At 38.6% G+C, this 22,778-nt stretch overlaps 13 non-coding genes across 13 annotated transcripts; all 13 read left to right on the forward strand.

Annotated features, from left to right (window-relative positions):
* The first annotated feature begins 1,187 nt into the window (after positions 1-1,187).
* Positions 1,188-1,259, forward strand: TRNAE-CUC (transfer RNA glutamic acid (anticodon CUC)). Its single transcript has one exon. It is a non-coding gene; the product is annotated as a tRNA-Glu (tRNA).
* Positions 1,260-2,133: 874 nt separating this feature from the next.
* On the forward strand, positions 2,134-2,205 carry TRNAE-CUC (transfer RNA glutamic acid (anticodon CUC)). Its single transcript has one exon. It is a non-coding gene; the product is annotated as a tRNA-Glu (tRNA).
* A 1,809-nt stretch (positions 2,206-4,014) lies between these two features.
* Positions 4,015-4,086, forward strand: TRNAE-CUC (transfer RNA glutamic acid (anticodon CUC)). The gene has a single exon. It is a non-coding gene; the product is annotated as a tRNA-Glu (tRNA).
* A 2,758-nt stretch (positions 4,087-6,844) lies between these two features.
* On the forward strand, positions 6,845-6,916 carry TRNAE-CUC (transfer RNA glutamic acid (anticodon CUC)). The gene has a single exon. It is a non-coding gene; the product is annotated as a tRNA-Glu (tRNA).
* An 880-nt stretch (positions 6,917-7,796) lies between these two features.
* Positions 7,797-7,868, forward strand: TRNAE-CUC (transfer RNA glutamic acid (anticodon CUC)). Its single transcript has one exon. It is a non-coding gene; the product is annotated as a tRNA-Glu (tRNA).
* Positions 7,869-10,619: 2,751 nt separating this feature from the next.
* TRNAE-CUC (transfer RNA glutamic acid (anticodon CUC)) lies at positions 10,620-10,691 on the forward strand. Its single transcript has one exon. It is a non-coding gene; the product is annotated as a tRNA-Glu (tRNA).
* Positions 10,692-11,568: 877 nt separating this feature from the next.
* TRNAE-CUC (transfer RNA glutamic acid (anticodon CUC)) lies at positions 11,569-11,640 on the forward strand. Its single transcript has one exon. It is a non-coding gene; the product is annotated as a tRNA-Glu (tRNA).
* An 881-nt stretch (positions 11,641-12,521) lies between these two features.
* Positions 12,522-12,593, forward strand: TRNAE-CUC (transfer RNA glutamic acid (anticodon CUC)). The gene has a single exon. It is a non-coding gene; the product is annotated as a tRNA-Glu (tRNA).
* Positions 12,594-14,396: 1,803 nt separating this feature from the next.
* TRNAE-CUC (transfer RNA glutamic acid (anticodon CUC)) lies at positions 14,397-14,468 on the forward strand. Its single transcript has one exon. It is a non-coding gene; the product is annotated as a tRNA-Glu (tRNA).
* A 1,802-nt stretch (positions 14,469-16,270) lies between these two features.
* Positions 16,271-16,342, forward strand: TRNAE-CUC (transfer RNA glutamic acid (anticodon CUC)). The gene has a single exon. It is a non-coding gene; the product is annotated as a tRNA-Glu (tRNA).
* Positions 16,343-18,151: 1,809 nt separating this feature from the next.
* On the forward strand, positions 18,152-18,223 carry TRNAE-CUC (transfer RNA glutamic acid (anticodon CUC)). The gene has a single exon. It is a non-coding gene; the product is annotated as a tRNA-Glu (tRNA).
* An 877-nt stretch (positions 18,224-19,100) lies between these two features.
* Positions 19,101-19,172, forward strand: TRNAE-CUC (transfer RNA glutamic acid (anticodon CUC)). The gene has a single exon. It is a non-coding gene; the product is annotated as a tRNA-Glu (tRNA).
* A 1,804-nt stretch (positions 19,173-20,976) lies between these two features.
* On the forward strand, positions 20,977-21,048 carry TRNAE-CUC (transfer RNA glutamic acid (anticodon CUC)). Its single transcript has one exon. It is a non-coding gene; the product is annotated as a tRNA-Glu (tRNA).
* Positions 21,049-22,778: the final 1,730 nt, after the last annotated feature.

The following is a 22,778-nucleotide window of genomic DNA, read 5'->3' on the forward strand; positions in this document are numbered from 1 at the left end:
ATAATTGTTGATTTTTGGTACTCAGTGGAAACAAATGTGGCTCTCTAGACAAGATGGAGACAAAATCTCCAAAGAAAAGTGCCACATGTGAGGATCACAATCATGACCTTAAGAGTTTGAGATTGACGCGCCACCTATTGTGCTAACAAGGAAAGCTTCTGGTGCAAACGTGCAGAAGTTGCTTACTTATAGAAATAAAGTTCTTTTTTTCCACATCATCAACTATACAGCACAACATTTCCCATATGGTCTAGCGGTTAGGATTCCTGGTTCTCACCCAGGCGGCCTGGGTTCGACTCCCGGTATGGGAATGCTAATTTTTCTGTGCTTGTTTTGACATTCAAAGGCCGACGCAATTGGTTGGCCATTGTGGCCTGTCATTTGACCCCCAATTTCCTTACTTATCCATAGAATATTGGAACTGAATGGTAAAGTTTCTAGGCTCTCCTGCCAAAGATAATGAGGAAACTACGTACTGTCTGAGGAAAAAACTTACAATCTTCAATATATCGAATTGACCTGTTAACTCCAACTCAAATGAGGCAAGATTCAACTACTGAAATGAAAAACAGCTTTTTAGTGAAGGCAACACTCTTTTTTTTTTTTTTTTTTTTTTTTTTTTTTTAAAACCCCATATGTTTTCTGAAACTCTGTGGAATATCTCATATTAATTAGCAAGCAGTTTTCTTAGTTTACTGGTTCAATTTCTGCTAGGGGAGTGCCACTTTTTTCTGCAATAGTTCCTGCATTCAAAGGTCGACACATACCTTGCAGACAAAGTTAGTTTAGTTTAAAATTGCTCTTTGCAGCGAAAAAATGCTGACCACAAGAGCTTTTAGCCATTCATTCCATTCTTTTGCACAAAAAGCCATTTGAGCTCATATCGGAAATCATTCTTACCTTCGACTTCCAACTACTTGGTGTAAATGGACTCAAACCCTTCAATATATAATTGTTGATTTTTGGTACTCAGTGGAAACAAATGTGGCTCTCTAGACAAGATGGAGACAAAATCTCCAAAGAAAAGTCCCACATGTGAGGATCACAATCATGACCTTAAGAGTTTGAGATTGACGCGCCACCTATTGTGCTAACAAGGAAAGCTTCTGTTGCAAACGTGCAGAAGTTGCTTACTCGTAGAAATAAAGTTCTTTTTTTCCACATCATCGACTACACAGCACAACATTTCCCATATGGTCTAGCGGTTAGGATTCCTGGTTCTCACCCAGGCGGCCCGGGTTCGACTCCCGGTATGGGAATGCTAATTTTTCTGTGCTTGTTTTGACATTCAAAGGCCGACGCAATTGGTTGGCCATTGTGGCCTGTCTTTTGACCTCCAATTTCCTTACTAATCCATAGAATATTGGAACTGAATGGTAAAGTTTCTAGGCTCTCCTGCCAAAGATAATGAGGAAACTACGTACTGTCTGAGGAAAAAACTTACAATCTTCAATATATCGAATTGACCTGTTAACTCCAACTCAAATGAGGCAAGATTCCACTACTGAAATGAAAAACAGCTTTTTAGTGAAGGCAACACTCTTTTTTTTTTTTTTTTTTTTTTTTTTTTTAAAACCCCATATGTTTTCTGAAACTCTGTGGAATATCTCATATTAATTAGCAAGCAGTTTTCTTAGTTTACTGGTTCAATTTCTGCTAGGGGAGTGCCACTTTTTTCTGCAATAGTTCCTGCATTCAAAGGTCGACACATACCTTGCAGACAAAGTTAGTTTAGTTTAAAATTGCTCTTTGCAGCGAAAAAATGCTGACCACAAGAGCTTTTAGCCATTCATTCCATTCTTTTGCACAAAAAGCCATTTGAGCTCATATCGGAAATCATTCTTACCTTCGACTTCCAACTACTTGGTGTAAATGGACTCAAACCCCTCAATATATAATTGTTGATTTTTGGTACTCAGTGGAAACAAATGTGGCTCTCTAGACAAGATGGAGACAAAATCTCCAAAGAAAAGTGCCACATGTGAGGATCACAATCATGACCTTAAGAGTTTGAGATTGACGCGCCACCTATTGTGCTAACAAGGAAAGCTTCTGGTGCAAACGTGCAGAAGTTGCTTACTTATAGAAATAAAGTTCTTTTTTTCCACATCATCAACTATACAGCACAACATTTCCCATATGGTCTAGCGGTTAGGATTCCTGGTTCTCACCCAGGCGGCCCGGGTTCGACTCCCGGTATGGGAATGCTAATTTTTCTGTGCTTGTTTTGACATTCAAAGGCCGACGCAATTGGTTGGCCATTGTGGCCTGTCATTTGACCTCCAATTTCCTTACTTATCCATAGAATATTGGAACTGAATGGTAAAGTTTCTAGGCTCTCCTGCCAAAGATAATGAGGAAACTACGTACTGTCTGAGGAAAAAACTTACAATCTTCAATATATCGAATTGACCTGTTAACTCCAACTCAAATGAGGCAAGATTCCACTACTGAAATGAAAAACAGCTTTTTAGTGAAGGCAACACTCTTTTTTTTTTTTTTTTTTTTTTTTTTAAAACCCCATATGTTTTCTGAAACTCTGTGGAATATCTCATATTAATTAGCAAGCAGTTTTCTTAGTTTACTGGTTCAATTCCTGCTAGGGGAGTGCCACTTTTTTCTGCAATAGTTCCTGCATTCAAAGGTCGACACATACCTTGCAGACAAAGTTAGTTTAGTTTAAAATTGCTCTTTGCAGCGAAAAATGCTGACCACAAGAGCTTTTAGCCATTCATTCCATTCTTTTGCACAAAAAGCCATTTGAGCTCATATCGGAAATCATTCTTACCTTCGACGTCCAACTACTTGGTGTAAATGGACTCAAACCCCTCAATATATAATTGTTGATTTTTGGTACTCAGTGGAAACAAATGTGGCTCTCTAGACAAGATGGAGACAAAATCTCCAAAGAAAAGTGCCACATGTGAAGATCACAATCATGACCTTAAGAGTTTGAGATTGACGCGCCACCTATTGTGCTAACAAGGAAAGCTTCTGTTGCAAACGTGCAGAAGTTGCTTACTCATAGAAATAAAGTTCTTTTTTTCCACATCACCGACTACACAGCACAACATTTCCCATATGGTCTAGTGGTTAGGATTCCTGGTTCTCACCCAGGCGGCCCGGGTTCGACTCCCGATATGGGAATGCTAATTTTTCTGTGCTTGTTTTGACATTCAAAGGCCGATGCAATTGGTTGGCCATTGTGGCCTGTCATTTGACCTCCAATTTCCTTACTTATCCATAGAATATTGGAACTGAATGGTAAAGTTTCTAGGCTCTCCTGCCAAAGATAATGAGGAAACTACGTACTGTCTGAGGAAAAAACTTACAATCTTCAATATATTGAATTGACCTGTTAACTCCAACTCAAATGAGGCAAGATTCCACTACTGAAATGAAAAACAGCTTTTTAGTGAAGGCAACACTCTTTTTTTTTTTTTTTTTTTTTTAAAACCCCATATGTTTTCTGAAACTCTGTGGAATATCTCATATTAATTAGCAAGCAGTTTTCTTAGTTTACTGGTTCAATTTCTGCTAGGGGAGTGCCACTTTTTTCTGCAATAGTTCCTGCATTCAAAGGTCGACACATACCTTGCAGACAAAGTTAGTTTAGTTTAAAATTGCTCTTTGCAGCGAAAAAATGCTGACCACAAGAGCTTTTAGCCATTCATTCCATTCTTTTGCACAAAAAGCCATTTGAGCTCATATCGGAAATCATTCTTACCTTCGACTTCCAACTACTTGGTGTAAATGGACTCAAACCCCTCAATATATAATTGTTGATTTTTGGTACTCAGTGGAAACAAATGTGGCTCTCTAGACAAGATGGAGACAAAATCTCCAAAGAAAAGTGCCACATGTGAGGATCACAATCATGACCTTAAGAGTTTGAGATTGACGCGCCACCTATTGTGCTAACAAGGAAAGCTTCTGGTGCAAACGTGCAGAAGTTGCTTACTTATAGAAATAAAGTTCTTTTTTTCCACATCATCAACTATACAGCACAACATTTCCCATATGGTCTAGCGGTTAGGATTCCTGGTTCTCACCCAGGCGGCCCGGGTTCGACTCCCGGTATGGGAATGCTAATTTTTCTGTGCTTGTTTTGACATTCAAAGGCCGACGCAATTGGTTGGCCATTGTGGCCTGTCATTTGACCTCCAATTTCCTTACTTATCCATAGAATATTGGAACTGAATGGTAAAGTTTCTAGGCTCTCCTGCCAAAGATAATGAGGAAACTACATACTGTCTGAGGAAAAAACTTACAATCTTCAATATATCGAATTGACCTGTTAACTCCAACTCAAATGAGGCAAGATTCCACTACTGAAATGAAAAACAGCTTTTTAGTGAAGGCAACACTCTTTTTTTTTTTTTTTTTTTTTTTTTAAAACCCCATATGTTTTCTGAAACTCTGTGGAATATCTCATATTAATTAGCAAGCAGTTTTCTTAGTTTACTGGTTCAATTTCTGCTAGGGGAGTGCCACTTTTTTCTGCAATAGTTCCTGCATTCAAAGGTCGACACATACCTTGCAGACAAAGTTAGTTTAGTTTAAAATTGCTCTTTGCAGCGAAAAATGCTGACCACAAGAGCTTTTAGCCATTCATTCCATTCTTTTGCACAAAAAGCCATTTGAGCTCATATCGGAAATCATTCTTACCTTCGACGTCCAACTACTTGGTGTAAATGGACTCAAACCCCTCAATATATAATTGTTGATTTTTGGTACTCAGTGGAAACAAATGTGGCTCTCTAGACAAGATGGAGACAAAATCTCCAAAGAAAAGTGCCACATGTGAAGATCACAATCATGACCTTAAGAGTTTGAGATTGACGCGCCACCTATTGTGCTAACAAGGAAAGCTTCTGTTGCAAACGTGCAGAAGTTGCTTACTCATAGAAATAAAGTTCTTTTTTTCCACATCACCGACTACACAGCACAACATTTCCCATATGGTCTAGTGGTTAGGATTCCTGGTTCTCACCCAGGCGGCCCGGGTTCGACTCCCGATATGGGAATGCTAATTTTTCTGTGCTTGTTTTGACATTCAAAGGCCGATGCAATTGGTTGGCCATTGTGGCCTGTCATTTGACCTCCAATTTCCTTACTTATCCATAGAATATTGGAACTGAATGGTAAAGTTTCTAGGCTCTCCTGCCAAAGATAATGAGGAAACTACGTACTGTCTGAGGAAAAAACTTACAATCTTCAATATATCGAATTGACCTGTTAACTCCAACTCAAATGAGGCAAGATTCCACTACTGAAATGAAAAACAGCTTTTTAGTGAAGGCAACACTCTTTTTTTTTTTTTTTTTTTTTTAAAACCCCATATGTTTTCTGAAACTCTGTGGAATATCTCATATTAATTAGCAAGCAGTTTTCTTAGTTTACTGGTTCAATTTCTGCTAGGGGAGTGCCACTTTTTTCTGCAATAGTTCCTGCATTCAAAGGTCGACACATACCTTGCAGACAAAGTTAGTTTAGTTTAAAATTGCTCTTTGCAGCGAAAAAATGCTGACCACAAGAGCTTTTAGCCATTCATTCCATTCTTTTGCACAAAAAGCCATTTGAGCTCATATCGGAAATCATTCTTACCTTCGACTTCCAACTACTTGGTGTAAATGGACTCAAACCCCTCAATATATAATTGTTGATTTTTGGTACTCAGTGGAAACAAATGTGGCTCTCTAGACAAGATGGAGACAAAATCTCCAAAGAAAAGTGCCACATGTGAGGATCACAATCATGACCTTAAGAGTTTGAGATTGACGCGCCACCTATTGTGCTAACAAGGAAAGCTTCTGGTGCAAACGTGCAGAAGTTGCTTACTTATAGAAATAAAGTTCTTTTTTTCCACATCATCAACTATACAGCACAACATTTCCCATATGGTCTAGCGGTTAGGATTCCTGGTTCTCACCCAGGCGGCCCGGGTTCGACTCCCGATATGGGAATGCTAATTTTTCTGTGCTTGTTTTGACATTCAAAGGCCGACGCAATTGGTTGGCCATTGTGGCCTGTCATTTGACCCCCAATTTCCTTACTTATCCATAGAATATTGGAACTGAATGGTAAAGTTTCTAGGCTCTCCTGCCAAAGATAATGAGGAAACTACGTACTGTCTGAGGAAAAAACTTACAATCTTCAATATATCGAATTGACCTGTTAACTCCAACTCAAATGAGGCAAGATTCAACTACTGAAATGAAAAACAGCTTTTTAGTGAAGGCAACACTCTTTTTTTTTTTTTTTTTTTTTTTTTTTTTTTTTAAAACCCCATATGTTTTCTGAAACTCTGTGGAATATCTCATATTAATTAGCAAGCAGTTTTCTTAGTTTACTGGTTCAATTTCTGCTAGGGGAGTGCCACTTTTTTCTGCAATAGTTCCTGCATTCAAAGGTCGACACATACCTTGCAGACAAAGTTAGTTTAGTTTAAAATTGCTCTTTGCAGCGAAAAAATGCTGACCACAAGAGCTTTTAGCCATTCATTCCATTCTTTTGCACAAAAAGCCATTTGAGCTCATATCGGAAATCATTCTTACCTTCGACTTCCAACTACTTGGTGTAAATGGACTCAAACCCTTCAATATATAATTGTTGATTTTTGGTACTCAGTGGAAACAAATGTGGCTCTCTAGACAAGATGGAGACAAAATCTCCAAAGAAAAGTCCCACATGTGAGGATCACAATCATGACCTTAAGAGTTTGAGATTGACGCGCCACCTATTGTGCTAACAAGGAAAGCTTCTGTTGCAAACGTGCAGAAGTTGCTTACTCGTAGAAATAAAGTTCTTTTTTTCCACATCATCGACTACACAGCACAACATTTCCCATATGGTCTAGCGGTTAGGATTCCTGGTTCTCACCCAGGCGGCCCGGGTTCGACTCCCGGTATGGGAATGCTAATTTTTCTGTGCTTGTTTTGACATTCAAAGGCCGACGCAATTGGTTGGCCATTGTGGCCTGTCTTTTGACCTCCAATTTCCTTACTAATCCATAGAATATTGGAACTGAATGGTAAAGTTTCTAGGCTCTCCTGCCAAAGATAATGAGGAAACTACGTACTGTCTGAGGAAAAAACTTACAATCTTCAATATATCGAATTGACCTGTTAACTCCAACTCAAATGAGGCAAGATTCCACTACTGAAATGAAAAACAGCTTTTTAGTGAAGGCAACACTCTTTTTTTTTTTTTTTTTTTTTTTTTTTTTTTTTTTAAAACCCCATATGTTTTCTGAAACTCTGTGGAATATCTCATATTAATTAGCAAGCAGTTTTCTTAGTTTACTGGTTCAATTTCTGCTAGGGGAGTGCCACTTTTTTCTGCAATAGTTCCTGCATTCAAAGGTCGACACATACCTTGCAGACAAAGTTAGTTTAGTTTAAAATTGCTCTTTGCAGCGAAAAAATGCTGACCACAAGAGCTTTTAGCCATTCATTCCATTCTTTTGCACAAAAAGCCATTTGAGCTCATATCGGAAATCATTCTTACCTTCGACTTCCAACTACTTGGTGTAAATGGACTCAAACCCCTCAATATATAATTGTTGATTTTTGGTACTCAGTGGAAACAAATGTGGCTCTCTAGACAAGATGGAGACAAAATCTCCAAAGAAAAGTGCCACATGTGAGGATCACAATCATGACCTTAAGAGTTTGAGATTGACGCGCCACCTATTGTGCTAACAAGGAAAGCTTCTGGTGCAAACGTGCAGAAGTTGCTTACTTATAGAAATAAAGTTCTTTTTTTCCACATCATCAACTATACAGCACAACATTTCCCATATGGTCTAGCGGTTAGGATTCCTGGTTCTCACCCAGGCGGCCCGGGTTCGACTCCCGGTATGGGAATGCTAATTTTTCTGTGCTTGTTTTGACATTCAAAGGCCGACGCAATTGGTTGGCCATTGTGGCCTGTCATTTGACCTCCAATTTCCTTACTTATCCATAGAATATTGGAACTGAATGGTAAAGTTTCTAGGCTCTCCTGCCAAAGATAATGAGGAAACTACGTACTGTCTGAGGAAAAAACTTACAATCTTCAATATATCGAATTGACCTGTTAACTCCAACTCAAATGAGGCAAGATTCCACTACTGAAATGAAAAACAGCTTTTTAGTGAAGGCAACACTCTTTTTTTTTTTTTTTTTTTTTTTTTTAAAACCCCATATGTTTTCTGAAACTCTGTGGAATATCTCATATTAATTAGCAAGCAGTTTTCTTAGTTTACTGGTTCAATTTCTGCTAGGGGAGTGCCACTTTTTTCTGCAATAGTTCCTGCATTCAAAGGTCGACACATACCTTGCAGACAAAGTTAGTTTAGTTTAAAATTGCTCTTTGCAGCGAAAAATGCTGACCACAAGAGCTTTTAGCCATTCATTCCATTCTTTTGCACAAAAAGCCATTTGAGCTCATATCGGAAATCATTCTTACCTTCGACGTCCAACTACTTGGTGTAAATGGACTCAAACCCCTCAATATATAATTGTTGATTTTTGGTACTCAGTGGAAACAAATGTGGCTCTCTAGACAAGATGGAGACAAAATCTCCAAAGAAAAGTGCCACATGTGAAGATCACAATCATGACCTTAAGAGTTTGAGATTGACGCGCCACCTATTGTGCTAACAAGGAAAGCTTCTGTTGCAAACGTGCAGAAGTTGCTTACTCATAGAAATAAAGTTCTTTTTTTCCACATCACCGACTACACAGCACAACATTTCCCATATGGTCTAGTGGTTAGGATTCCTGGTTCTCACCCAGGCGGCCCGGGTTCGACTCCCGATATGGGAATGCTAATTTTTCTGTGCTTGTTTTGACATTCAAAGGCCGATGCAATTGGTTGGCCATTGTGGCCTGTCATTTGACCTCCAATTTCCTTACTTATCCATAGAATATTGGAACTGAATGGTAAAGTTTCTAGGCTCTCCTGCCAAAGATAATGAGGAAACTACGTACTGTCTGAGGAAAAAACTTACAATCTTCAATATATCGAATTGACCTGTTAACTCCAACTCAAATGAGGCAAGATTCCACTACTGAAATGAAAAACAGCTTTTTAGTGAAGGCAACACTCTTTTTTTTTTTTTTTTTTTTTTTTTTAAAACCCCATATGTTTTCTGAAACTCTGTGGAATATCTCATATTAATTAGCAAGCAGTTTTCTTAGTTTACTGGTTCAATTTCTGCTAGGGGAGTGCCACTTTTTTCTGCAATAGTTCCTGCATTCAAAGGTCGACACATACCTTGCAGACAAAGTTAGTTTAGTTTAAAATTGCTCTTTGCAGCGAAAAATGCTGACCACAAGAGCTTTTAGCCATTCATTCCATTCTTTTGCACAAAAAGCCATTTGAGCTCATATCGGAAATCATTCTTACCTTCGACGTCCAACTACTTGGTGTAAATGGACTCAAACCCCTCAATATATAATTGTTGATTTTTGGTACTCAGTGGAAACAAATGTGGCTCTCTAGACAAGATGGAGACAAAATCTCCAAAGAAAAGTGCCACATGTGAAGATCACAATCATGACCTTAAGAGTTTGAGATTGACGCGCCACCTATTGTGCTAACAAGGAAAGCTTCTGTTGCAAACGTGCAGAAGTTGCTTACTCATAGAAATAAAGTTCTTTTTTTCCACATCACCGACTACACAGCACAACATTTCCCATATGGTCTAGTGGTTAGGATTCCTGGTTCTCACCCAGGCGGCCCGGGTTCGACTCCCGATATGGGAATGCTAATTTTTCTGTGCTTGTTTTGACATTCAAAGGCCGATGCAATTGGTTGGCCATTGTGGCCTGTCATTTGACCTCCAATTTCCTTACTTATCCATAGAATATTGGAACTGAATGGTAAAGTTTCTAGGCTCTCCTGCCAAAGATAATGAGGAAACTACGTACTGTCTGAGGAAAAAACTTACAATCTTCAATATATCGAATTGACCTGTTAACTCCAACTCAAATGAGGCAAGATTCCACTACTGAAATGAAAAACAGCTTTTTAGTGAAGGCAACACTCTTTTTTTTTTTTTTTTTTTTTTAAAACCCCATATGTTTTCTGAAACTCTGTGGAATATCTCATATTAATTAGCAAGCAGTTTTCTTAGTTTACTGGTTCAATTTCTGCTAGGGGAGTGCCACTTTTTTCTGCAATAGTTCCTGCATTCAAAGGTCGACACATACCTTGCAGACAAAGTTAGTTTAGTTTAAAATTGCTCTTTGCAGCGAAAAAATGCTGACCACAAGAGCTTTTAGCCATTCATTCCATTCTTTTGCACAAAAAGCCATTTGAGCTCATATCGGAAATCATTCTTACCTTCGACTTCCAACTACTTGGTGTAAATGGACTCAAACCCCTCAATATATAATTGTTGATTTTTGGTACTCAGTGGAAACAAATGTGGCTCTCTAGACAAGATGGAGACAAAATCTCCAAAGAAAAGTGCCACATGTGAGGATCACAATCATGACCTTAAGAGTTTGAGATTGACGCGCCACCTATTGTGCTAACAAGGAAAGCTTCTGGTGCAAACGTGCAGAAGTTGCTTACTTATAGAAATAAAGTTCTTTTTTTCCACATCATCAACTATACAGCACAACATTTCCCATATGGTCTAGCGGTTAGGATTCCTGGTTCTCACCCAGGCGGCCCGGGTTCGACTCCCGGTATGGGAATGCTAATTTTTCTGTGCTTGTTTTGACATTCAAAGGCCGACGCAATTGGTTGGCCATTGTGGCCTGTCATTTGACCCCCAATTTCCTTACTTATCCATAGAATATTGGAACTGAATGGTAAAGTTTCTAGGCTCTCCTGCCAAAGATAATGAGGAAACTACGTACTGTCTGAGGAAAAAACTTACAATCTTCAATATATCGAATTGACCTGTTAACTCCAACTCAAATGAGGCAAGATTCAACTACTGAAATGAAAAACAGCTTTTTAGTGAAGGCAACACTCTTTTTTTTTTTTTTTTTTTTTTTTTTTTTTTTAAAACCCCATATGTTTTCTGAAACTCTGTGGAATATCTCATATTAATTAGCAAGCAGTTTTCTTAGTTTACTGGTTCAATTTCTGCTAGGGGAGTGCCACTTTTTTCTGCAATAGTTCCTGCATTCAAAGGTCGACACATACCTTGCAGACAAAGTTAGTTTAGTTTAAAATTGCTCTTTGCAGCGAAAAAATGCTGACCACAAGAGCTTTTAGCCATTCATTCCATTCTTTTGCACAAAAAGCCATTTGAGCTCATATCGGAAATCATTCTTACCTTCGACTTCCAACTACTTGGTGTAAATGGACTCAAACCCTTCAATATATAATTGTTGATTTTTGGTACTCAGTGGAAACAAATGTGGCTCTCTAGACAAGATGGAGACAAAATCTCCAAAGAAAAGTCCCACATGTGAGGATCACAATCATGACCTTAAGAGTTTGAGATTGACGCGCCACCTATTGTGCTAACAAGGAAAGCTTCTGTTGCAAACGTGCAGAAGTTGCTTACTCGTAGAAATAAAGTTCTTTTTTTCCACATCATCGACTACACAGCACAACATTTCCCATATGGTCTAGCGGTTAGGATTCCTGGTTCTCACCCAGGCGGCCCGGGTTCGACTCCCGGTATGGGAATGCTAATTTTTCTGTGCTTGTTTTGACATTCAAAGGCCGACGCAATTGGTTGGCCATTGTGGCCTGTCTTTTGACCTCCAATTTCCTTACTAATCCATAGAATATTGGAACTGAATGGTAAAGTTTCTAGGCTCTCCTGCCAAAGATAATGAGGAAACTACGTACTGTCTGAGGAAAAAACTTACAATCTTCAATATATCGAATTGACCTGTTAACTCCAACTCAAATGAGGCAAGATTCCACTACTGAAATGAAAAACAGCTTTTTAGTGAAGGCAACACTCTTTTTTTTTTTTTTTTTTTTTTTTTTTTTTTTTTTTAAAACCCCATATGTTTTCTGAAACTCTGTGGAATATCTCATATTAATTAGCAAGCAGTTTTCTTAGTTTACTGGTTCAATTTCTGCTAGGGGAGTGCCACTTTTTTCTGCAATAGTTCCTGCATTCAAAGGTCGACACATACCTTGCAGACAAAGTTAGTTTAGTTTAAAATTGCTCTTTGCAGCGAAAAAATGCTGACCACAAGAGCTTTTAGCCATTCATTCCATTCTTTTGCACAAAAAGCCATTTGAGCTCATATCGGAAATCATTCTTACCTTCGACTTCCAACTACTTGGTGTAAATGGACTCAAACCCCTCAATATATAATTGTTGATTTTTGGTACTCAGTGGAAACAAATGTGGCTCTCTAGACAAGATGGAGACAAAATCTCCAAAGAAAAGTGCCACATGTGAGGATCACAATCATGACCTTAAGAGTTTGAGATTGACGCGCCACCTATTGTGCTAACAAGGAAAGCTTCTGGTGCAAACGTGCAGAAGTTGCTTACTTATAGAAATAAAGTTCTTTTTTTCCACATCATCAACTATACAGCACAACATTTCCCATATGGTCTAGCGGTTAGGATTCCTGGTTCTCACCCAGGCGGCCCGGGTTCGACTCCCGGTATGGGAATGCTAATTTTTCTGTGCTTGTTTTGACATTCAAAGGCCGACGCAATTGGTTGGCCATTGTGGCCTGTCATTTGACCTCCAATTTCCTTACTTATCCATAGAATATTGGAACTGAATGGTAAAGTTTCTAGGCTCTCCTGCCAAAGATAATGAGGAAACTACGTACTGTCTGAGGAAAAAACTTACAATCTTCAATATATCGAATTGACCTGTTAACTCCAACTCAAATGAGGCAAGATTCCACTACTGAAATGAAAAACAGCTTTTTAGTGAAGGCAACACTCTTTTTTTTTTTTTTTTTTTTTTTTTTAAAACCCCATATGTTTTCTGAAACTCTGTGGAATATCTCATATTAATTAGCAAGCAGTTTTCTTAGTTTACTGGTTCAATTTCTGCTAGGGGAGTGCCACTTTTTTCTGCAATAGTTCCTGCATTCAAAGGTCGACACATACCTTGCAGACAAAGTTAGTTTAGTTTAAAATTGCTCTTTGCAGCGAAAAATGCTGACCACAAGAGCTTTTAGCCATTCATTCCATTCTTTTGCACAAAAAGCCATTTGAGCTCATATCGGAAATCATTCTTACCTTCGACGTCCAACTACTTGGTGTAAATGGACTCAAACCCCTCAATATATAATTGTTGATTTTTGGTACTCAGTGGAAACAAATGTGGCTCTCTAGACAAGATGGAGACAAAATCTCCAAAGAAAAGTGCCACATGTGAAGATCACAATCATGACCTTAAGAGTTTGAGATTGACGCGCCACCTATTGTGCTAACAAGGAAAGCTTCTGTTGCAAACGTGCAGAAGTTGCTTACTCATAGAAATAAAGTTCTTTTTTTCCACATCACCGACTACACAGCACAACATTTCCCATATGGTCTAGTGGTTAGGATTCCTGGTTCTCACCCAGGCGGCCCGGGTTCGACTCCCGATATGGGAATGCTAATTTTTCTGTGCTTGTTTTGACATTCAAAGGCCGATGCAATTGGTTGGCCATTGTGGCCTGTCATTTGACCTCCAATTTCCTTACTTATCCATAGAATATTGGAACTGAATGGTAAAGTTTCTAGGCTCTCCTGCCAAAGATAATGAGGAAACTACGTACTGTCTGAGGAAAAAACTTACAATCTTCAATATATCGAATTGACCTGTTAACTCCAACTCAAATGAGGCAAGATTCCACTACTGAAATGAAAAACAGCTTTTTAGTGAAGGCAACACTCTTTTTTTTTTTTTTTTAAAACCCCATATGTTTTCTGAAACTCTGTGGAATATCTCATATTAATTAGCAAGCAGTTTTCTTAGTTTACTGGTTCAATTTCTGCTAGGGGAGTGCCACTTTTTTCTGCAATAGTTCCTGCATTCAAAGGTCGACACATACCTTGCAGACAAAGTTAGTTTAGTTTAAAATTGCTCTTTGCAGCGAAAAAATGCTGACCACAAGAGCTTTTAGCCATTCATTCCATTCTTTTGCACAAAAAGCCATTTGAGCTCATATCGGAAATCATTCTTACCTTCGACTTCCAACTACTTGGTGTAAATGGACTCAAACCCCTCAATATATAATTGTTGATTTTTGGTACTCAGTGGAAACAAATGTGGCTCTCTAGACAAGATGGAGACAAAATCTCCAAAGAAAAGTGCCACATGTGAGGATCACAATCATGACCTTAAGAGTTTGAGATTGACGCGCCACCTATTGTGCTAACAAGGAAAGCTTCTGGTGCAAACGTGCAGAAGTTGCTTACTTATAGAAATAAAGTTCTTTTTTTCCACATCATCAACTATACAGCACAACATTTCCCATATGGTCTAGCGGTTAGGATTCCTGGTTCTCACCCAGGCGGCCCGGGTTCGACTCCCGGTATGGGAATGCTAATTTTTCTGTGCTTGTTTTGACATTCAAAGGCCGACGCAATTGGTTGGCCATTGTGGCCTGTCATTTGACCTCCAATTTCCTTACTTATCCATAGAATATTGGAACTGAATGGTAAAGTTTCTAGGCTCTCCTGCCAAAGATAATGAGGAAACTACGTACTGTCTGAGGAAAAAACTTACAATCTTCAATATATCGAATTGACCTGTTAACTCCAACTCAAATGAGGCAAGATTCCACTACTGAAATGAAAAACAGCTTTTTAGTGAAGGCAACACTCTTTTTTTTTTTTTTTTTTTTTTTTTAAAACCCCATATGTTTTCTGAAACTCTGTGGAATATCTCATATTAATTAGCAAGCAGTTTTCTTAGTTTACTGGTTCAATTTCTGCTAGGGGGGTGCCACTTTTTTCTGCAATAGTTCCTGCATTCAAAGGTCGACACATACCTTGCAGACAAAGTTAGTTTAGTTTAAAATTGCTCTTTGCAGCGAAAAATGCTGACCACAAGAGCTTTTAGCCATTCATTCCATTCTTTTGCACAAAAAGCCATTTGAGCTCATATCGGAAATCATTCTTACCTTCGACGTCCAACTACTTGGTGTAAATGGACTCAAACCCCTCAATATATAATTGTTGATTTTTGGTACTCAGTGGAAACAAATGTGGCTCTCTAGACAAGATGGAGACAAAATCTCCAAAGAAAAGTGCCACATGTGAAGATCACAATCATGACCTTAAGAGTTTGAGATTGACGCGCCACCTATTGTGCTAACAAGGAAAGCTTCTGTTGCAAACGTGCAGAAGTTGCTTACTCATAGAAATAAAGTTCTTTTTTTCCACATCACCGACTACACAGCACAACATTTCCCATATGGTCTAGTGGTTAGGATTCCTGGTTCTCACCCAGGCGGCCCGGGTTCGACTCCCGATATGGGAATGCTAATTTTTCTGTGCTTGTTTTGACATTCAAAGGCCGATGCAATTGGTTGGCCATTGTGGCCTGTCATTTGACCTCCAATTTCCTTACTTATCCATAGAATATTGGAACTGAATGGTAAAGTTTCTAGGCTCTCCTGCCAAAGATAATGAGGAAACTACGTACTGTCTGAGGAAAAAACTTACAATCTTCAATATATCGAATTGACCTGTTAACTCCAACTCAAATGAGGCAAGATTCCACTACTGAAATGAAAAACAGCTTTTTAGTGAAGGCAACACTCTTTTTTTTTTTTTTTTAAAACCCCATATGTTTTCTGAAACTCTGTGGAATATCTCATATTAATTAGCAAGCAGTTTTCTTAGTTTACTGGTTCAATTTCTGCTAGGGGAGTGCCACTTTTTTCTGCAATAGTTCCTGCATTCAAAGGTCGACACATACCTTGCAGACAAAGTTAGTTTAGTTTAAAATTGCTCTTTGCAGCGAAAAAATGCTGACCACAAGAGCTTTTAGCCATTCATTCCATTCTTTTGCACAAAAAGCCATTTGAGCTCATATCGGAAATCATTCTTACCTTCGACTTCCAACTACTTGGTGTAAATGGACTCAAACCCCTCAATATATAATTGTTGATTTTTGGTACTCAGTGGAAACAAATGTGGCTCTCTAGACAAGATGGAGACAAAATCTCCAAAGAAAAGTGCCACATGTGAGGATCACAATCATGACCTTAAGAGTTTGAGATTGACGCGCCACCTATTGTGCTAACAAGGAAAGCTTCTGGTGCAAACGTGCAGAAGTTGCTTACTTATAGAAATAAAGTTCTTTTTTTCCACATCATCAACTATACAGCACAACATTTCCCATATGGTCTAGCGGTTAGGATTCCTGGTTCTCACCCAGGCGGCCCGGGTTCGACTCCCGGTATGGGAATGCTAATTTTTCTGTGCTTGTTTTGACATTCAAAGGCCGACGCAATTGGTTGGCCATTGTGGCCTGTCATTTGACCTCCAATTTCCTTACTTATCCATAGAATATTGGAACTGAATGGTAAAGTTTCTAGGCTCTCCTGCCAAAGATAATGAGGAAACTACGTACTGTCTGAGGAAAAAACTTACAATCTTCAATATATCGAATTGACCTGTTAACTCCAACTCAAATGAGGCAAGATTCAACTACTGAAATGAAAAACAGCTTTTTAGTGAAGGCAACACTCTTTTTTTTTTTTTTTTTTTTTTTTTTTTTTTAAAACCCCATATGTTTTCTGAAACTCTGTGGAATATCTCATATTAATTAGCAAGCAGTTTTCTTAGTTTACTGGTTCAATTTCTGCTAGGGGAGTGCCACTTTTTTCTGCAATAGTTCCTGCATTCAAAGGTCGACACATACCTTGCAGACAAAGTTAGTTTAGTTTAAAATTGCTCTTTGCAGCGAAAAAATGCTGACCACAAGAGCTTTTAGCCATTCATTCCATTCTTTTGCACAAAAAGCCATTTGAGCTCATATCGGAAATCATTCTTACCTTCGACTTCCAACTACTTGGTGTAAATGGACTCAAACCCCTCAATATATAATTGTTGATTTTTGGTACTCAGTGGAAACAAATGTGGCTCTCTAGACAAGATGGAGACAAAATCTCCAAAGAAAAGTGCCACATGTGAAGATTACAATCATGACCTTAAGAGTTTGAGATTGACGCGCCACCTATTGTGCTAACAAGGAAAGCTTCTGTTGCAAACGTGCAGAAGTTGCTTACTCAAAGAAATAAAGTTCTTTTTTTCCACATCACCGACTACACAGCACAACATTTCCCATATGGTCTAGTGGTTAGGATTCCTGGTTCTCACCCAGGCGGCCCGGGTTCGACTCCCGATATGGGAATGCTAATTTTTCTGTGCTTGTTTTGACATTCAAAGGCCGATGCAATTGGTTGGCCATTGTGGCCTGTCATTTGACCTCCAATTTCCTTACTTATCCATAGAATATTGGAACTGAATGGTAAAGTTTCTAGGCTCTCCTGCCAAAGATAATGAGGAAACTACGTACTGTCTGAGGAAAAAACTTACAATCTTCAATATATCGAATTGACCTGTTAACTCCAACTCAAATGAGGCAAGATTCCACTACTGAAATGAAAAACAGCTTTTTAGTGAAGGCAACACTCTTTTTTTTTTTTTTTTAAAACCCCATATGTTTTCTGAAACTCTGTGGAATATCTCATATTAATTAGCAAGCAGTTTTCTTAGTTTACTGGTTCAATTTCTGCTAGGGGAGTGCCACTTTTTTCTGCAATAGTTCCTGCATTCAAAGGTCGACACATACCTTGCAGACAAAGTTAGTTTAGTTTAAAATTGCTCTTTGCAGCGAAAAAATGCTGACCACAAGAGCTTTTAGCCATTCATTCCATTCTTTTGCACAAAAAGCCATTTGAGCTCATATCGGAAATCATTCTTACCTTCGACTTCCAACTACTTGGTGTAAATGGACTCAAACCCCTCAATATATAATTGTTGATTTTTGGTACTCAGTGGAAACAAATGTGGCTCTCTAGACAAGATGGAGACAAAATCTCCAAAGAAAAATGCCACATGTGAGGATCACAATCATGACCTTAAGAGTTTGAGATTGACGCGCCACCTATTGTGCTAACAAGGAAAGCTTCTGGTGCAAACGTGCAGAAGTTGCTTACTTATAGAAATAAAGTTCTTTTTTTCCACATCATCAACTATACAGCACAACATTTCCCATATGGTCTAGCGGTTAGGATTCCTGGTTCTCACCCAGGCGGCCCGGGTTCGACTCCCGGTATGGGAATGCTAATTTTTCTGTGCTTGTTTTGACATTCAAAGGCCGACGCAATTGGTTGGCCATTGTGGCCTGTCATTTGACCTCCAATTTCCTTACTTATCCATAGAATATTGGAACTGAATGGTAAAGTTTCTAGGCTCTCCTGCCAAAGATAATGAGGAAACTACGTACTGTCTGAGGAAAAAACTTACAATCTTCAATATATCGAATTGACCTGTTAACTCCAACTCAAATGAGGCAAGATTCAACTACTGAAATGAAAAACAGCTTTTTAGTGAAGGCAACACTCTTTTTTTTTTTTTTTTTTTTTTTTTTTTTTTTAAAACCCCATATGTTTTCTGAAACTCTGTGGAATATCTCATATTAATTAGCAAGCAGTTTTCTTAGTTTACTGGTTCAATTTCTGCTAGGGGAGTGCCACTTTTTTCTGCAATAGTTCCTGCATTCAAAGGTCGACACATACCTTGCAGACAAAGTTAGTTTAGTTTAAAATTGCTCTTTGCAGCGAAAAAATGCTGACCACAAGAGCTTTTAGCCATTCATTCCATTCTTTTGCACAAAAAGCCATTTGAGCTCATATCGGAAATCATTCTTACCTTCGACTTCCAACTACTTGGTGTAAATGGACTCAAACCCCTCAATATATAATTGTTGATTTTTGGTACTCAGTGGAAACAAATGTGGCTCTCTAGACAAGATGGAGACAAAATCTCCAAAGAAAAGTGCCACATGTGAGGATCACAATCATGACCTTAAGAGTTTGAGATTGACGCGCCACCTATTGTGCTAACAAGGAAAGCTTCTGGTGCAAACGTGCAGAAGTTGCTTACTTATAGAAATAAAGTTCTTTTTTTCCACATCATCAACTATACAGCACAACATTTCCCATATGGTCTAGCGGTTAGGATTCCTGGTTCTCACCCAGGCGGCCCGGGTTCGACTCCCGGTATGGGAATGCTAATTTTTCTGTGCTTGTTTTGACATTCAAAGGCCGACGCAATTGGTTGGCCATTGTGGCCTGTCATTTGACCTCCAATTTCCTTACTTATCCATAGAATATTGGAACTGAATGGTAAAGTTTCTAGGCTCTCCTGCCAAAGATAATGAGGAAACTACGTACTGTCTGAGGAAAAAACTTACAATCTTCAATATATCGAATTGACCTGTTAACTACAACTCAAATGAGGCAAGATTCAACTACTGAAATGAAAAACAGCTTTTTAGTGAAGGCAACACTCTTTTTTTTTTTTTTTTTTTTTTTTTTTTAAAACCCCATATGTTTTCTGAAACTCTGTGGAATATCTCATATTAATTAGCAAGCAGTTTTCTTAGTTTACTGGTTCAATTTCTGCTAGGGGAGTGCCACTTTTTTCTGCAATAGTTCCTGCATTCAAAGGTCGACACATACCTTGCAGACAAAGTTAGTTTAGTTTAAAATTGCTCTTTGCAGCGAAAAAATGCTGACCACAAGAGCTTTTAGCCATTCATTCCATTCTTTTGCACAAAAAGCCATTTGAGCTCATATCGGAAATCATTCTTACCTTCGACTTCCAACTACTTGGTGTAAATGGACTCAAACCCCTCAATATATAATTGTTGATTTTTGGTACTCAGTGGAAACAAATGTGGCTCTCTAGACAAGATGGAGACAAAATCTCCAAAGAAAAGTGCCACATGTGAGGATCACAATCATGACCTTAAGAGTTTGAGATTGACGCGCCACCTATTGTGCTAACAAGGAAAGCTTCTGGTGCAAACGTGCAGAAGTTGCTTACTTATAGAAATAAAGTTCTTTTTTTCCACATCATCAACTATACAGCACAACATTTCCCATATGGTCTAGCGGTTAGGATTCCTGGTTCTCACCCAGGCGGCCCGGGTTCGACTCCTGGTATGGGAATGCTAATTTTTCTGTGCTTGTTTTGACATTCAAAGGCCGACGCAATTGGTTGGCCATTGTGGCCTGTCATTTGACCTCCAATTTCCTTACTTATCCATAGAATATTGGAACTGAATGGTAAAGTTTCTAGGCTCTCCTGCCAAAGATAATGAGGAAACTACGTACTGTCTGAGGAAAAAACTTACAATCTTCAATATATCGAATTGACCTGTTAACTCCAACTCAAATGAGGCAAGATTCAACTACTGAAATGAAAAACAGCTTTTTAGTGAAGGCAACACTCTTTTTTTTTTTTTTAAAACCCCATATGTTTTCTGAAACTCTGTGGAATATCTCATATTATCTAGCAAGCAGTTTTCTTAGTTTACTGGTTCAATTTCTGCTAGGGGAGTGCCACTTTTTTCTGCAATAGTTCCTGCATTCAAAGGTCGACACATACCTTGCAGACAAAGTTAGTTTAGTTTAAAATTGCTCTTTGCAGCGAAAAAATGCTGACCACAAGAGCTTTTAGCCATTCATTCCATTCTTTTGCACAAAAAGCCATTTGAGCTCATATCAGAAATCATTCTTACCTTCGACTTCCAACTACTTGGTGTAAATGGACTCAAACCCCTCAATATATAATTGTTGATTTTTGGTACTCAGTGGAAACAAATGTGGCTCTCTAGACAAGATGGAGACAAAATCTCCAAAGAAAAGTGCCACATGTGAGGATCACAATCATGACCTTAAGAGTTTGAGATTGACGCGCCACCTATTGTGCTAACAAGGAAAGCTTCTGGTGCAAACGTGCAGAAGTTGCTTACTTATAGAAATAAAGTTCTTTTTTTCCACATCATCAACTATACAGCACAACATTTCCCATATGGTCTAGCGGTTAGGATTCCTGGTTCTCACCCAGGCGGCCCGGGTTCGACTCCCGGTATGGGAATGCTAATTTTTCTGTGCTTGTTTTGACATTCAAAGGCCGACGCAATTGGTTGGCCATTGTGGCCTGTCATTTGACCTCCAATTTCCTTACTTATCCATAGAATATTGGAACTGAATGGTAAAGTTTCTAGGCTCTCCTGCCAAAGATAATGAGGAAACTACGTACTGTCTGAGGAAAAAACTTACAATCTTCAATATATCGAATTGACCTGTTAACTCCAACTCAAATGAGGCAAGATTCAACTACTGAAATGAAAAACAGCTTTTTAGTGAAGGCAACACTCTTTTTTTTTTTTTTTTTTTTTTTTTTTTTTAAAACCCCATATGTTTTCTGAAACTCTGTGGAATATCTCATATTAATTAGCAAGCAGTTTTCTTAGTTTACTGGTTCAATTTCTACTAGGGGAGTGCCACTTTTTTCTGCAATAGTTCCTGCATTCAAAGGTCGACACATACCTTGCAGACAAAGTTAGTTTAGTTTAAAATTGCTCTTTGCAGCGAAAAAATGCTGACCACAAGAGCTTTTAGCCATTCATTCCATTCTTTTGCACAAAAAGCCATTTGAGCTCATATCGGAAATCATTCTTACCTTCGACTTCCAACTACTTGGTGTAAATGGACTCAAACCCCTCAATATATAATTGTTGATTTTTGGTACTCAGTGGAAACAAATGTGGCTCTCTAGACAAGATGGAGACAAAATCTCCAAAGAAAAGTGCCACATGTGAGGATCACAATCATGACCTTAAGAGTTTGAGATTGACGCGCCACCTATTGTGCTAACAAGGAAAGCTTCTGGTGCAAACGTGCAGAAGTTGCTTACTTATAGAAATAAAGTTCTTTTTTTCCACATCATCAACTATACAGCACAACATTTCCCATATGGTCTAGCGGTTAGGATTCCTGGTTCTCACTCAGGCGGCCCGGGTTCGACTCCCGGTATGGGAATGCTAATTTTTCTGTGCTTGTTTTGACATTCAAAGGCCGACGCAATTGGTTGGCCATTGTGGCCTGTCATTTGACCTCCAATTTCCTTACTTATCCATAGAATATTGGAACTGAATGGTAAAGTTTCTAGGCTCTCCTGCCAAAGATAATGAGGAAACTACGTACTGTCTGAGGAAAAAACTTACAATCTTCAATATATCGAATTGACCTGTTAACTCCAACTCAAATGAGGCAAGATTCAACTACTGAAATGAAAAACAGCTTTTTAGTGAAGGCAACACTCTTTTTTTTTTTTTTTTTTTTTTTTTTTAAAACCCCATATGTTTTCTGAAACTCTGTGGAATATCTCATATTAATTAGCAAGCAGTTTTCTTAGTTTACTGGTTCAATTTCTGCTAGGGGAGTGCCACTTTTTTCTGCAATAGTTCCTGCATTCAAAGGTCGACACATACCTTGCAGACAAAGTTAGTTTAGTTTAAAATTGCTCTTTGCAGCGAAAAAATGCTGACCACAAGAGCTTTTAGCCATTCATTCCATTCTTTTGCACAAAAAGCCATTTGAGCTCATATCGGAAATCATTCTTACCTTCGACTTCCAACTACTTGGTGTAAATGGACTCAAACCCCTCAATATATAATTGTTGATTTTTGGTACTCAGTGGAAACAAATGTGGCTCTCTAGACAAGATGGAGACAAAATCTCCAAAGAAAAGTGCCACATGTGAGGATCACAATCATGACCTTAAGAGTTTGAGATTGACGCGCCACCTATTGTGCTAACAAG

The sequence above is a fragment of the Anomaloglossus baeobatrachus genome, chromosome 4, assembly GCF_048569485.1.
Source record: "Anomaloglossus baeobatrachus isolate aAnoBae1 chromosome 4, aAnoBae1.hap1, whole genome shotgun sequence".
In the NCBI taxonomy this organism is placed as follows: domain Eukaryota; kingdom Metazoa; phylum Chordata; class Amphibia; order Anura; family Aromobatidae; genus Anomaloglossus; species Anomaloglossus baeobatrachus.